Source organism: Saccostrea cucullata, unplaced genomic scaffold (genome assembly GCF_032062105.1).
Source record: "Saccostrea cucullata isolate Sc308-1 unplaced genomic scaffold, CSIRO_AGI_Scuc_v1 ctg1186, whole genome shotgun sequence".
NCBI classification, from domain to species: domain Eukaryota; kingdom Metazoa; phylum Mollusca; class Bivalvia; order Ostreida; family Ostreidae; genus Saccostrea; species Saccostrea cuccullata.
The window spans coordinates 134,635-150,005 of NW_026928251.1; the positions used below are offsets into that span (position 1 = coordinate 134,635).

The 15,371-nt window shown below is 34.0% G+C and overlaps 1 long non-coding RNA gene across 1 annotated transcript; it reads right to left on the bottom strand.

Moving 5' to 3' along the window:
• Positions 1-163: 163 nt before the first annotated feature.
• LOC134276916 (uncharacterized) lies at positions 164-6,529 on the bottom strand. Its single transcript, XR_009994142.1, has 4 exons — positions 6,482-6,529; positions 3,541-3,672; positions 2,898-2,963; positions 164-283 (listed from the first exon to the last, which is right to left on the bottom strand). It is a non-coding gene; the product is annotated as an uncharacterized LOC134276916 (long non-coding RNA).
• Between the last annotated feature and the right edge of the window lie 8,842 nt (positions 6,530-15,371).

The window sequence follows — 15,371 nt, forward strand, 5'->3', positions numbered from 1 at the left end:
TTGTAAATTTATGAAAAATCAAGTTATTTAATATTCTAGCATACAAATAAGAATGGGAAATCTTTACAGGTCAATTCAGACAAGATTGTGTACATCCTCCACATGTCATAATTATTGAATATTCTATATGTTTTCAGGTGCTTTTTCCTTCTGTATCTTTTCAATATTTTCAGTTGTCCTCCCTCTGATCTGACCATTTGAAAATCTCTTTGAACTGTACCAAAAATGCAAATACACCAGTTCTCCCCTTCCTGAACAATTTCTTTGTGGCACAGAATGATCTCTACAAAAATTTCAAAAATAATAATAAAATAATTCTAAAATTACCAAATCAATTCTACAAGTTATATTAAAGTAACTTATCATCAGCAAACAAATGTATTCACAATTCACCGACAAAGATATAATACGAGATAAAACTAATGTTAGATATGTTATACTAGGTGTTGTAACGTGCAACGCGGCCGAGCTTGGTGTTTGTGGTGATATGTCTTGTATCACCGAAGCTTTACACTTAGGTTCGTTAACCTGTTAACTCAGGTTTTTGTTGACCAATACGATTATAATCAAATATATACAAATACAATGGGGTTTCTTCTTGATTGGACAACCACTAACTGTGGTCAACGGGTGTCTCCCGCAAGTAATTTTCTTCTTGCCCTGCCTCTCCACTATTACTGCTGCATCTTGGCACTTCCCCCACCTCTAATTGTGGTTTGCCACCTCTCTCTACAACCAAGTGACTGCCTTATTCAGGTCTTACGTGCTTTGGTGTACTGTGAAAAACTTAGCTGTTCATCCCCTGCATCCGTCTGCCTTATTCAGGTCTTACGACCGTATGCAAGAGAAGAAACAGACTAATGTTTATCCACTCCGTCACCAGAGAGGTCCCCTGAGTTCCCGTAACACAACATGTATTACCTCAGTGCAGCTCCCGTACACAGGCAGTTTCATACTACTTGTATGATCTGAAAATTAATATTTTTTAGTGTTTAAAAATTTTTATAAGAACGAAGGTCTAACGTTAAAACGAAACTAAATCACAAAACCAATTTCCGTTTCATTACCCTCCCCTCAAGATTATATGCGTCCCGCATATGATTTACTATTTACAAATTATTTACATATGTACAAAACTTTGCATTGCCTGACAATTTGTGACATCTCCCTAGGCATCGATGAATGCATCATTGCCGAGAGTTTCTCGCACCTCACCAGGTGCTGATGCGTAGGCCAAATTGGTTAGTCGTCTAATGACCTGACCTAACTCTGGTATTGACTCAGATGTTCTTTGCCTTCGTTCTTTTAGCTGAACACGATACAGATCTGTTTGGTTAGGAGAGGAGAACCTCTCCTCAAGGGATCTGACCAGTGTCTTATAGTGCTGACCAGTATCGCTTGGCAAGTCACCTAACACTGACTGTGCTTGGCCACGCAGTGATACAGCTAGGTTAAGACCTTTCTTAACTTCTGTCCAGCCATTTACAACAGCGCAAACCTCAAAATGTGATTTGTAGTCAAGCCAGGAACTGGTTCCGTCATACGAGGCTGGCTTGATAATATGGCCTGTCTTCGCATTGTCTGTCCCTATTGACTGCCTCTGTGGTTTTGGCGTGTCAAATATATGGCCTGTCACAATGTCGTCAACCCCAGCACTTGGTGTGTGGCTTGGTTTGCTTTCATCTGGAAATCTAACTTTAGGCCGTGCGCCGTACTCGTCAAATGACACATATCTCCTGACATACCGGCCGGTTGATTAACAGTACTGTGTGTTGTATATCCAGACTCTTGGCTTTCCGCATTTGTCTGATCACCGTCGCTGTTTGGCGTTCTCACCCTTTTCAAAAGCTTCTCCATCCGCTCTATAGTTTCTGACAATTTCTTAGACGAATCCATGGTCAACAAAATCCCGACGCTTGCCACCTAATAATGTAACGTGCAACGCGGCCGAGCTTGGTGTTTGTGGTGATATGTCTTTTATCACCGAGGAGTTACACTTAGGTTCGTTAACCTGTTAACTCAGGTTTTTGTTGACCAATACGATTATAATCAAATATATACAAATACAATGGGGTTTCGTGTTGATTGGACAACCACTAACTGTGGTCAACGGGTGTCTCCCGCAAGTAATTTTCTTCTTGCTCTGCCTCTCCACTATTACTGCTGCATCTTGGCACTTCCCCCACCTCTAATTGTGGTATGCCACCTCTCTCTACAACCAAGTGACTGCCTTATTCAGGTCTTACGTGCTTTGGTGTACTGTGAAAAACTTAGCTGTTCATCCCCTGCATCCGTCTGCCTTTTTCAGGTCTTACGACCGTATGCAAGAGAAGAATCAAACTAATGTTTATCCACTCCGTCACCAGAGAGGTCCCCTGAGTTCCCGTAACACATGTATTACCTCAGTGCAGCCCCCGTACACAGGCAGTTTCACACTACTTGTATGATCTGAGAATTAGTATTTTTTAGTGTTTAAGAATTTTTATAAGAACGTAGGTCTAACGTTAAAACGAAACCAAATCACAAAACCAATTTCCGTTTCAGTGTTTTGTAAAATCCTATGATATTATTTGCAAGACACTGTTGGAAGATATGCTTCATAGCATTTTTTTATTTTGACAATTGAATTGAATTTTGCAAGACAATTACACTATTGGAAGATATGCTTCATATTAAAATCATAAAAAGCAATTTTTTTTTTATTTTTGTCAATTGAATTTGGAATGTTCAAATAGTATTGTTGCTAAAAATTAAGAAGATTCTGACACAAATATATTACTTTTGGATAAAAAATTACAGACAAGTAGATAGGCAGAAAAACAGACTTTGTGCTTCCAGGATATCCCAAACTTTGTTGGGAAGAATATAACAAAGTATGTTAAACAATGCGTAGTTACCTTAACTTTGAAACAAGCCTAGGATCTTTGGATTTTTTCTTATGAGAGGCTGACTGTATATTGAACCTGTAAAACCAATATTAACACAGTAGATATTTTCTAAGCATAACAAAAACAAACTACAAAAAAGAGAGAGTATACAATTTTGTAGGTTCTCAATAGTCTTAAATATCTTACTTTTTACCTGAAACTAGGTTCTCTATTAGTATTGGAATTTTTTTTTTTATAAATGTCAGTCAATGAATACATAGATGTAAATATTCAGTGGATTAGCTATCTGATGTACTTTCAACACATACACATGCATATGTGTACCTTGAAAGTTGCCACTGTTATTATTAATTTTTTGCTGAAATTCAAAAATTCAATTTACCCCCTGAAGTTATTGTATAGTTTCATAGCTTTTAAAGCCAGCATATTCTATTCATACTTACCATATTTTAAAAGTGCATTGGATTAAAATTGTTTCAAAATGTAGAATACAACTTCTATATTATTGAGTTGAATTTATTTTTGATGAAGCCATGCAAACAATGTAGAATTACAAAGGAACAAAACAAAATTATCAAGAAATATTTTGTCATAAAGGAGTCATTACAGATATTCATTTTGATTTTTTATTGCAAGTATTTCTTTTTTTTACCTTTAATATTGTGATGATGCAATCGTCTGTTACAATAAGCTTTTGGATCAATTGCCAGTCTTATCAGCTTTGGGCTTCTTGGACTTAATAAAAAGTAGCACGGTGACACTGAACTCAAGTTGTTGAATGCATCTAAAGGCCATAAAAACACATTAAGTTGATGAAAGAATCGACTTGATAACGATCTCAACATACAAAAACGCCAAACTGCTATACAGGGTTTCTACCTTCACTTTCAAATCAGTACGTAACAAAAGTCAAAACAAAAAGAAAACAAAGTAATGCCTTTAGCTTAACACGTAAATTGTAATGTTTACATCCATTCAGAAATAAATTTATCCAAAATTACTTACAGATCAATAACGTTATGCAGGTTACGAAATGCATTAATTTAACAATTACAAGTGTTGAAAGTATTACAGAGATGAGTTCATACGAAGCTGTAACCGTAATGAAACGATATTAAAACAACATAAATTAAAGGTCTTTAAAAATATTGTGGCATTATCCTGTTATTCGCTCCGCAGAGTGAATAATATTTGACGTTGTTGACGTAACGTCAAAACATTCCTTGGATGCAGAAATAGCAAATAAAACTAAAACAAACCTCAGTACGATCCATTTATCTTAGGTCAAGGTCGAAATTAAAAATAAAATCTCAGGTGAAACTAATAACAGTAATGAGAAAATGCATTCCTTACTAACATTTATATAATAAAAATGCAAATATCAAGTGTTTTGTTATTCTTAAAATTTAAAGAATACAAATGTATAAATTAAAGAAATCCATAACATTCTCCGTTTTCATTTATATATATATTTAATGAATGGATATAGTGTGAAAATTATTCGCACCGGTGCGAATAACAGGAGTATATATATACAGACGAAGTTCCAGATTTCAAGCTAAAATGCCCAGGAAAAGGAAGAATTCCCGGGAAAAGGGTTTCTTTGGGGGAGAGAATATAAAAAAAATGGGGCTTGGATATTTTTTGGGGGAGACACTCTAAAATACATTTAATGAATGAATATAGTGTGAAAATTATTCGCACCGGTGCGAATAACAGGAGTATATATATACAGACGAAGTTCCAGATTTCAAGCTAAAATGCCCAGGAAAGGGAAGTATTCCCGGGAAAAGGGTTTCTTTGGGGGAGAGAATATAAAAAAATGGGGCTTGGATATTTTTGGGGGGAGACACTCTAAAATACATTTAATGAATGGATATAGTGTGAAAATTATTCGCACCGGTGCGAATAACAGGAGTATATATATACAGACGATCTTTCCATGTTCAAGCTAAACTGGAATATTTGGTAGATATTCATTGTGAGAAAAGTATTTTTAAAAAGGGATGAAAATAGAGGTATACTTATTAGCACCGATGCGAATAAACGGGGGAAGATTTTTACAAAGACCATACTGAGTATAACTGAACCATAGCAATAAGGTGAACACTATTCATGCATTCGGTCATTGTTCGTATTGTTAAGTAGTAAACGTGAAAGTGTGTTTTTTTTTCGATTTTTGTTATGGTATTCAATTTGAATTAGGTCTGATATAGTAAACAGGAAATAAAATCATGTATGTACAGAGATTCATTCACTGTTCGAAGGATATTTTAAACTCACTTGGATATACCTGTACCACTTCAAGGCATGGATTCCTTAATTTATAGAACAATATAATTTAAGTAGCATAAAAATATGGTTTATTCCGTTACGGGTGTATAAATAAACATACAATTTATCACATTTCTACATGTTTTTGAGTCCTGCGCAATGAAATTTAACATGTGTAACAGAGTTTAAAGTGGCTATGGGTGTTGTAAATAGTGAAGCCACTCTCCTACTAGCACTAGCTAATGGATTAACCCTTTAGCTCAGTCAGTAGAGCGTTGGATTTTAAATCTGAGGGTTGTAGGTTCAAGCCACAGTGTGGACACCCCCTAGCTAATCGGTCATATTGGCGCCCAACTAAAAAACCCACATGGTTAGTGGTGTTTACAGAGTCTCGTGTGTGAGATTTCTTAGGGGTAAGAAATCTCAAGAAAAAGAAGGGGGAAGTGTAACAGAGTTTAAAGTGGCTATGCGTTGTATATGGTGAGGCCACGCTCCTACTAGCAATAGCTAGTGGGTTAACCCTTTAGCTCATTCGGTAGAGCGTTGGATTTTAAATCTGAGGGTGGTAGGTTCGAGCCACAGTGTGTACACCCCCTAGCTAATCGGTCATACATGTAAGCAAACAATGGACAAAACAAGAAGATAAACCATGTGGTTTATTCCGTGACAAAAAAAGCGTAATTTAAACATAACATATTACATTTTATTCCCTGATAAATGTATAAACATAAAATTATTCATGAAAATATTGTTCATTTCGTTAAATAATATAGAAATTAAATTGATTACAGTTTTCGTTTTCCTCATGCATATAAGAGACATTTACGGAATAAACGTTATATATACCAAATAATTCTCTCACATTTAAAATTTTACTCAATAAAACATGTAGTTTATTTCGTAATAAAACAAACATAATATATAACATTTTATTCCTGATAAATGTATAAACATGAAATCATTTATGAAAATACTAGCTGTTTATTCCGTCATAGTATATATAGAGAGTAAATTAATTGATAACAGTTGCTGTTTCCTCATGCGTATAAGAGAAATTCACGGAATAAACGCTATACATTGCATTGAATAATTCTCTCACATCTAAAATTTTATCCAATATGCCCTGTAATGAAATTTTGTCGTGATAAAAAAATTACCACGGAATAAAGGCTAATATCTGAAAATATTTATGTATTCTTTCAACATGTTCAAAGGCAAGTATAAATATGAAGAAAAACGTAACGTCAACAACGTCAAATATTATTCACTCCGCGGAGCGAATAACAGGATAATGCCAATATTGTTTGGAGATTACTTACTTTTTCCAACACCCAGCACTTCTGCTGCAGCAGTGACGTCAAACACGACGTACACTTTCATCTGCGCGATAGAAGTCAAAACTTGTCCGGGAAAAATACGGATTTTTTTTTTATTTTACTCAAGTAATAAACCCAAACCAAAAAAGACTTGAAATAAAAAGCAAATTAATTTATTCTTTATCAATTTTGTCTTGGATATGAATTATTACAGAAAAAGAAAATTGTGAAGTTTTTTTTTTTAAAATAAGGGAAAAGGGGGGGTGGGGGTTAAACAGAGTAAAACTTAACATAAGTCATTGCTAACAGATTCTTTTGAAATTGATGTACATTTAAATTACTATTGAGATATATTATTGAAATTGCCATTTTATTTGAGTATACCAAGGGCAAATTAGTGAATACTGTTTCATATGATTCTCATATAATCACTGTTTCATATGATTCTCATATGATCACTGTCAAAATGTTCATATGATTTTTTACCTGAGTATAACAAGGGCAAATTAGTGAATGTGGTTTCATATGATTCTCATATAATCAGTTTCATATGATCCTCCTATGGCCACTGCCAAAATATACATATGATTCTCATATGTAAGACCTTTCATATGAAAATCATATGTATATTACTTCATATGATTAACATATGTTTGATCATATGATTCTCATATGATTGGCCACATATGATTTTCATATGATTGTATATACATATGATTCTCATATGATCCACATATGATCTTCATATGAAAGGCAATGCATATGTGGATCATATGTGGCAAAATTGCCTATTTAGCATTTTAAGGTGTCATTACGTCTTATCTCCGCATTGATATCGATAATGGCGAAATCGCTAAAATAGTGCACAAAGTTTAACTCAAGTTAGCAAAATACTGCCAAAACCAATAAAAAAAATTCTATGTATTGGCTATCGCAATTATTTTCTCTTTCTAACGGTAGAGGGATTATTCTGATATTTTCAGCATTAACAAAATTATGAATGTTTGTTCACATAATACTCTTTTTCAAGTCAGATGCGTGGAAATGCGTATGTACCATGAAAGGGGTTAAATGCTTATTTTTTCAAAATTATATTTATCCCAAAACACATAGAATATTACGTTTAAAAAATACTGTAAATGCCTTATCTTCGACGACTAACGCGAGAAAAGTACTTCGCGAGTTTGTGGCTTTTCGGGAAATCTGTCATGGCTGTACGTATTCTAACAGCATAAAAATAAAATCGAGTAACGTTATATCTCTACTGGCGTTTCTCGCGAAATAACGCCATAATTAATTCCTCGTTTATATTTCGGAATCTACATTATAGTTTTCTTTCATGTGTGGGGAGCAATAGTTTACTGCTGAATTCATAGGAAATATATAGCAATTTTCTTCTGAAAAAATCATATTCAAGCCTAGTATTATACTCTTTACAAAAAAGAAACACATACTAATTAGTAGAATTTTAGTGACACATTGAACAGAAAGACTATTAAGTTATATGATTTCATGATAATTCAGAAATATGGTTAACAATAGGAAAACATGTACTATCTAAATAAAGTTAGTTAAGAAAGTAAAAATGACAGACGGTAAGAAAGGTAATTTAAGATCAATCACAGGTATGCCCCCAGACACAAATGATAACCGAAAACGGCATATAATGGAAGCAAATATATTTATGTATTAAAAACTGTTTAGGAATACTCTCCCAATCCAAATGTTGAGATTTGATCAGTTGTTTCAGAATTTTGGGATGCGATTGTCTTCTGCAAATCGGGTTTATCCATTTTGTCCAATTCCGCTCCGTTGGGTTTAAATCTGGCGATTGAGAGAACTATTGCATAAACAGACTGCTATTGCTTTGCAAGAGTGCGAGTGTCAAACAAGACGTATGTGGCTGTGTGTTGTCAGGTTTAAATTCGGCTCTAGAATGCTGCAAAATTGAAATGGAATGTGCAGGTAGAAATATCGCTAGTCTTATAGTACTCTTTTACATCTGCGTCGGAACCAAATCGGTCTTACTTTTATGTAATACCGTTTTCTACATCATTACACAACCACCATTAAAGTTCCTAACGAAGCCTTAGCACTCTTAAACTTAAAACAGACTTTCTGATAAACATTCTGTAGTAGTAGCTTAATCCAAATGTTCAGCGGTGAAGCGGTGATCATACATTGTACTCTATTTATCTGAGATCTTTGAAGTTGATATTTGGGTGTTATGGGGTCAGAACAATCTCATGAATAACCATCTTGCAATAATTTGTAGTCAACTGGAAACGGTCTTGTTAGATTGTTTGTGCATTTAAGGGATAGCTAATGTTATAGATAACGTCTTTGTTTTACTTTGTCAAAATTCAGGTTATCCTGATGTCGCACGTGCTCTACCATATCTTCTGCAAACATTAGGTGTTCCTTGTTAATGGTATACTTTTTTATAAGTTAGATGTGGTGCCCTGCGTACCATTAAAGCCTCTTGGAATTGTAGACTGTTGTTCATCTGATTATAGTCGCCTATTTTCCCCTTCATGCCATGGCTTTGCAACATGCAGATGCAGGATTTTAAGACAGATGTATTTTGTTTATAAAACCAGAATCAAAATATCGAAACTCTCGCTTTTGTGCCTTAGAAAATCGCATCAAAAACCAACAAATGAAAATGGAAATCAGCATTTTATAGGGCATTTTACAAAATCAGATCTTTAAATCTGTGAGTTTGTAGAAAACCTGTAAAGTAAATAATTCCAATTTAAAAAACAGTCGTATTTTACTTGAATGCGTCATATTCACATGAAAATAGGTATGAAAGAACTATCATACTTTTTTCAAGGTATTTTCGTACTACGCGTTTCTTTTTTGATAGGTTTTTTTCCACTTTTTTGGGGGGAGGGGGATGTATTAGTGTTATATAAATATATTATACATATTAAAAAACAACTCTTAAACTAACATGATTGCCCTTAGTAAAGAAATATTAATATAGGAAGCAAAAAGAAATTTCCTTTTTATATGAATACCAACTTTCGCCCCTGCTCGGGGTTGAACTTTTGATCTATTGAATCTGTCTTCTAGCAGTACAGGAAGAGCGCGGTAGGTAGTTTTAAAGAAATTATTAAACCATCATTAAGGACCTATAAGGTAGCATTAATCCATGCTTTAGGGCGTGCTTCATCTTGTGTTTAAAAATTAAAACAAGATGATCATTTACAGAACATGTAACAAACACATTAAGACCCTACTTTACTGTTGCAAGAACTTTTGATTCAACAACAGAAAATACTTTACGAAGGTTTTCTTAAACATATACCGGTTTTGGCAAAAATACCTCAATTATTTTAATTATTTATCACATATGTGAGCTTATATTCCGGTGTCCAAAAATAAAAAAGAGGATTATCCTTCACCTTTCAAGAAGACTATTGAACGAGTTTGGCTCCTGATATTTAATGTCTTAAACTTTCATAAACATAACAAAGATAACACTTTTCTTACCCTAAGTAACGTCTTTTTACAAGAAATACAAATGTGAAATATGAAAACCCAATTACCTCCTGTTCAAATACAGAAAAGGATAATTTTTTTTGAAATTAGGTCAAATTCCAGTGTCAAGGTCAAAAGGACAAAGTTGTTGCTTTCCAAAGAAAGGTCGTCTCACAAGGATTGCATGAAGTAAGCAAGCGTCAGATTTAACCGTTTAAAAGTGATTACCAAGGTAAAGGATTTTAAAAAGTTGGTAAGGCTCTAAGGTCAAAAGGTCAAAGTTCTTGTTTTTTTTTCTACAGAAGTTTTTATCACAAGGATAACATGTGTAAATTATGAAAGCCCTTGTCCTTACCGTTTAAAAGTTATTATCAGGGTTAAAGTCAAAGTCAAAAGGTCAAAGTGCTGTTGATATCCAATAAAAGATCTTGTCACAAAAAATGCTTATATAAAATTTGAAATTCTTAGTATATTGCTAAATAAAAATTCATAGATCAATGTCAAAAGAACAAATATGGTGGAATACAAAGAGAGGTCCTGTCAAAAGGAAAAAGCTATAGGCAAGGCTGAACTATTTGCGCACAAACAAACAAAACACAGAGAGACAGAGAGATAGACAGGTAGACAGACAGAGAGACAGACAGAGAGCCAAACGGAGAGACAGACTGAGAGACATACAGACAGGGAAACAGACAGACAGACAGAGAGACATAGAAACAGGCAGGCAGACAGACACCCAGAGAGACATAAAGGCAGACAGATAGACAAACAGAGACAAATAGAGAGACAGACAGAGAGACATACTGCTAGACAGAGAGACAGACAGAGAGACAGCTAGAGAGACAGACAGACAAACAGTCAGACAGAGAGACAGCTAGACAGACAGACAGAGAGTCAGACAGAAAGACATGCAGACAGAGAGACAGCTAGACAGACAGACCGACCAAGAGACAGAGATACAAATAATTCGTCTACGGGGGCATGGAAAAAATGGAGAAAAAGGGCCGCATTTTGTAGAATTACATAGTGGAGTTGGACAGAATCGTGAGATGCCTCTATAACGTGACGTGACATATCTAACTTCACATCTGACATTACGTTAACGTCTCCCCCGGGTTTCATAACTATCCATTTTCAGAAGCTGGTGTGACCTTATTGGTAATTGATAGGTGGTAAAATTTTCAAATATTGTTGCATTGTGACTCTACATTATGAGTGTGCTTGTTGTTTGCCTTTCATACAATCACGATCAAATTTTAGAAAGAAATTCCACGAAGTTTTGGATCAATGATGAGCCTTTGGACTAACAACAAGTATGAAAAACGTCAATCAGCATCTGACACAATGATAAATTATATTTGTTGACTAGGTTATTCCCTAACAAAAAAAACTATATTTACTATAGTTAACTATAGTAAGCAATAGTAAATCAAATTGTCAAAGTTTTCGCCAAAAATTTTCAAAGTGTCATAGTTTTAGCCATATTTTTTCAAAGTCTCAGAGTTTCTGCCAAAGTTTTTGAAAGTGTCAAAGTTTCCGATACAGTTTTTCATATTGTCAAAGTTTTCGCCAAAGTTTTTCAAAGTTTCAAAGTTTTCACCAATGTTTTTTAAAGTGTCAAAGTTATCACTATAGTAAATCAAAGTTTTCAAAGTGTCAAAGTTATATCTATAGATAACTATAGTTAACTATAGTATTTTTTGTTAGGGTTGTGTCGACCACAGAACTAACGAAATGGTAACTTTAATCGAGACTGCTGATATTCTTGTTTCATCAACTTGTTTGTCAATAATTTACCCCATTTTAGAATTTTCATACATAGATGATTCTCTTGCGCATCGAATTCGAATCAACTCAGATACATGTGCAGGTGTTGAAGGTAAATTGCTGTATAAATAAGGAAAGTTGACGATAGAAATCGTGATCATCACATCTATCATTGAGCTTGGTGGTTAGATGGCCATTACTGTCTTTTTCAAATAAAATATCCAAATATAGATGTGTCTGACTCTGTTGTTTCTTTCATCTCACGTTGAACAGGATATATCGTATCGACAAAAGAATGAAAATTACCATTATTAATTGACAATACGTCGTCGATATATCTAAATTTTGAGTTGAAGGCCAAAGCAAGTGTTTTCTTCTTTTCACGCATAAGATTTTGCACATATTTTGCTTTAAATGAATACAAAAATTGGTCTGAGACCAAATAATCATTATGTTGGACACTGTTAATTGATTTAATAAACCATTATCCCTTTAAATAAGCTTATAAATGCCGCAATTAAACACAATTTAAATTTTATATATTTATTCGACAAAAGTTGTTTATCAATTTTATTTTATAGATAAGACGTATAGATGATCCGTAACAAGAGCACAAAAAGATATAAAAAAAAAAGCCTTTAAGGTGTATAGACACAGATTTGAAGTTAATATTTTCTGCATAAGATCACGACTTTTATATTATAATAGCAGTCCACACGAAAATGTATTAAAAATCTTATTTCATCTTCAAATTATTGAAGCAAGTTTTTGGTTGTATTTGATTGACACATCCTTGCACTTTCACAGATTTAAATTTTATTCTTTAATTCTTAGGAAAAGTGGCAGTCTTGTTGTGTATTAATAAAGTATTAAAACTTTAGTGCAAAATAACAATTATATTCAGAGTAAGGAGCAGGTAAATAATTCAAAAGTGAAAAAAATTCCTACAGGATTTTCTGACTGAAAAAGAAAATCCTACAGGAATTTAAGAAATCCTATGGGATATATTTTCCTAAGGGATTTTTTCTCTCTCCTATAGGAAATTGTATTCCTACAGGAAGTTAAACTCTCCCATAGTAATTTAATTTCCTGTAGGATTTCTTAAATATCCTAAAGGCAATTAAGAAATCCTGCAGGATTTTGATAATATCCCTCAGGAATTTTATTTTTTCTATAGGAACTCTATTTTTCCCATGGGAGTTTTTTGTTCAAAGGTGATTATCTCACCTGACAGGTGTGATTTACCTGTAAGAAAGGTAGTTATGAACTCTGTGAGTGATGGTCTACCATTTGGTATACATGATCCGGCACAGTGTTAGTAGACATATTCAAAATCAAAACTCCTACATAAGTATCGTAATTCCGTGCTTAGTATTGTGTACATATACAGGGATTAACAAATTGAACACACCCGTGAAACGTACACAGTATTTTTGGTAAACAAAGTTCGAGCTTTGGTATTTCTAAGGTTTACGATTCATCGGTAGTGTTCAACTGTTAAAGTCTGCTCACCACAACTGCACGGACTCACAATATACTATGTGTATGTTTTGCTTTGGAACATTCTTCCCCGAATTTTCTGGATTTTAGTTTAAATATTTTTCATTGATACACAGCAACTTTTCCAAAGTATTAAGATTCATATTGAAATGTGTTGAGGTGCAAGGAGTGTCGATCAAACCCGTCCTAAAATTTGAAGTTTCAATACCTTTAAGATGAAATAAGATTTTTGATATATTTTCTTGTAAATTGCTTTAAATTTGCAATATATATAAGTCGTGATTTTATACAGAACATTTTAGAAAATGTGGACTTCAAATAAGTGTCTATGCAACCTTATGGGAAAAAAGAAAATTTCAACAAAACAAATACCAGGGAATTTTTTATTCTAGTTTTATTAGTGTAAAATCACATCTGTTCGTGGAGTCAAATTTTCGAGGTTTGAGGATAATATTGGTTTGGGGGAATTTGATTTCGTGGTTGGACTTTGTTTACATTTATATGGAATTGTACATTTCAAGGTCGTATTAAATTCGACGGTCTTCCCAAACCTCGGAAAAAAAAACGAAAATTAACCCCCACCAGCTCCACAGGAATTAATGATTTCACAGTTGTAATGTATTTTTTTTTTTTGGCATCATGAAAAGTGCTGCTATAATCGTAAAATCCTATTATATAAATAATTATTCTACTCTCTTTGAGTAAAACCTTGCCAACATTTTTACATTCTGTACACAAAATCGAAAAAAATGTTATCAGTTCCCGTTACATGCATATGTAACCACACAATTATAACTGCACTTTCCCAGATCTATCGATCTTTGCGATTTATGAAACTTTAACTGTCTAAACTCAGGTTTAATGTATAACTTGGGTATCTATTTAAATAATTCCATAAATAGTTTTTAAGTCATGTGTTCGGTATCTCAACCCCCGTGATAAATACATACCTGTTATTCCACATAGAAAGACAATCATATGTTTCTTTTAAGCTTTTGCATGTTTCCATTCATCTCTAGGACTTAAAAATCAATCTTTGAATATAGATTTGATTGCAAGAAAGCATTTTATCTCATACGTGTTGGTGATACAGGCCGTTGGATAAACTTTTGCTTTATCAACGGGTAGATGCTTTATCAATAGCACTTCCGGTTTTGACACGAACCCTCGCTTCAAGATTTTATTTTATTGAAACTTTTATTTGTGAACATTGTTGCCCTTATAAAATGAATGATAAAGGGTAGCAATATCGTTAAAAGCAAGATGTCAAAGAAGTGTCTTATTTTATCAAGGAACCCGTTGGCTATTTGAAGGCAGATGTTACCCCCCCCCCCCCCTCTTAGATCGTTTTCGGAAAAAGTAAAGCCTACATGTACCAGTTAAGTTGTTGTTATAAGACTCCTTTGACATCTTTAACAATGCTTTCTTATATTATACTACGTATGCCTACCTAGTAATGTAGGTGTAACTTACCATGGATCAGCAAACAATCTAGACAAAGTCTAGGCCCCTAGCCTTGCCTAGCACGATTTGTACTGCCATCGTAAAAAGAGTTGACTTTCACGATCCCCATAGTCCTAACAACTTTCAGACAGAAGTTCGTTTGATGTAAAGCTCCAGCAATTTTCACATGATGTTTTCAAAGACACAGATAGCAAATATTCTAAATTTTGAACTCGATCTACTTTCTCTCGACGCATGTAAACATCAACGGTGCTACGTCATCAAGTTATACGTCATCAATTTGATTTTGGCAGTCATTCATGTAGTTTCGCAGGGGAAGTCTCAAAGTTTTGTTAAAACGAAAGTCGTATGAGATAAATAGAACATCTATAATTGTGTGATTTGATACTGGCTTTATCCAACTCGTTGAAATGGTGTATATTCGCTCGGCAAGCCTCGCGAATATATACAACATTTCAACTCGTTGGATGAAGCCAATATCAAATCACACAATATAGATATCCTCTATATATCTAAGGTTCACGTCATACTCATAAATCACTCATATTTGTTTAGGTCAATAGACTATCTGGTTGTAGCATTGACATACTAACAACCACAACTAATTTTTTTCAGCAGAAGTTGTAGATGTTGCGTATATACGAGGACCGTTCAAAAATTACACGGACTTGTTGCA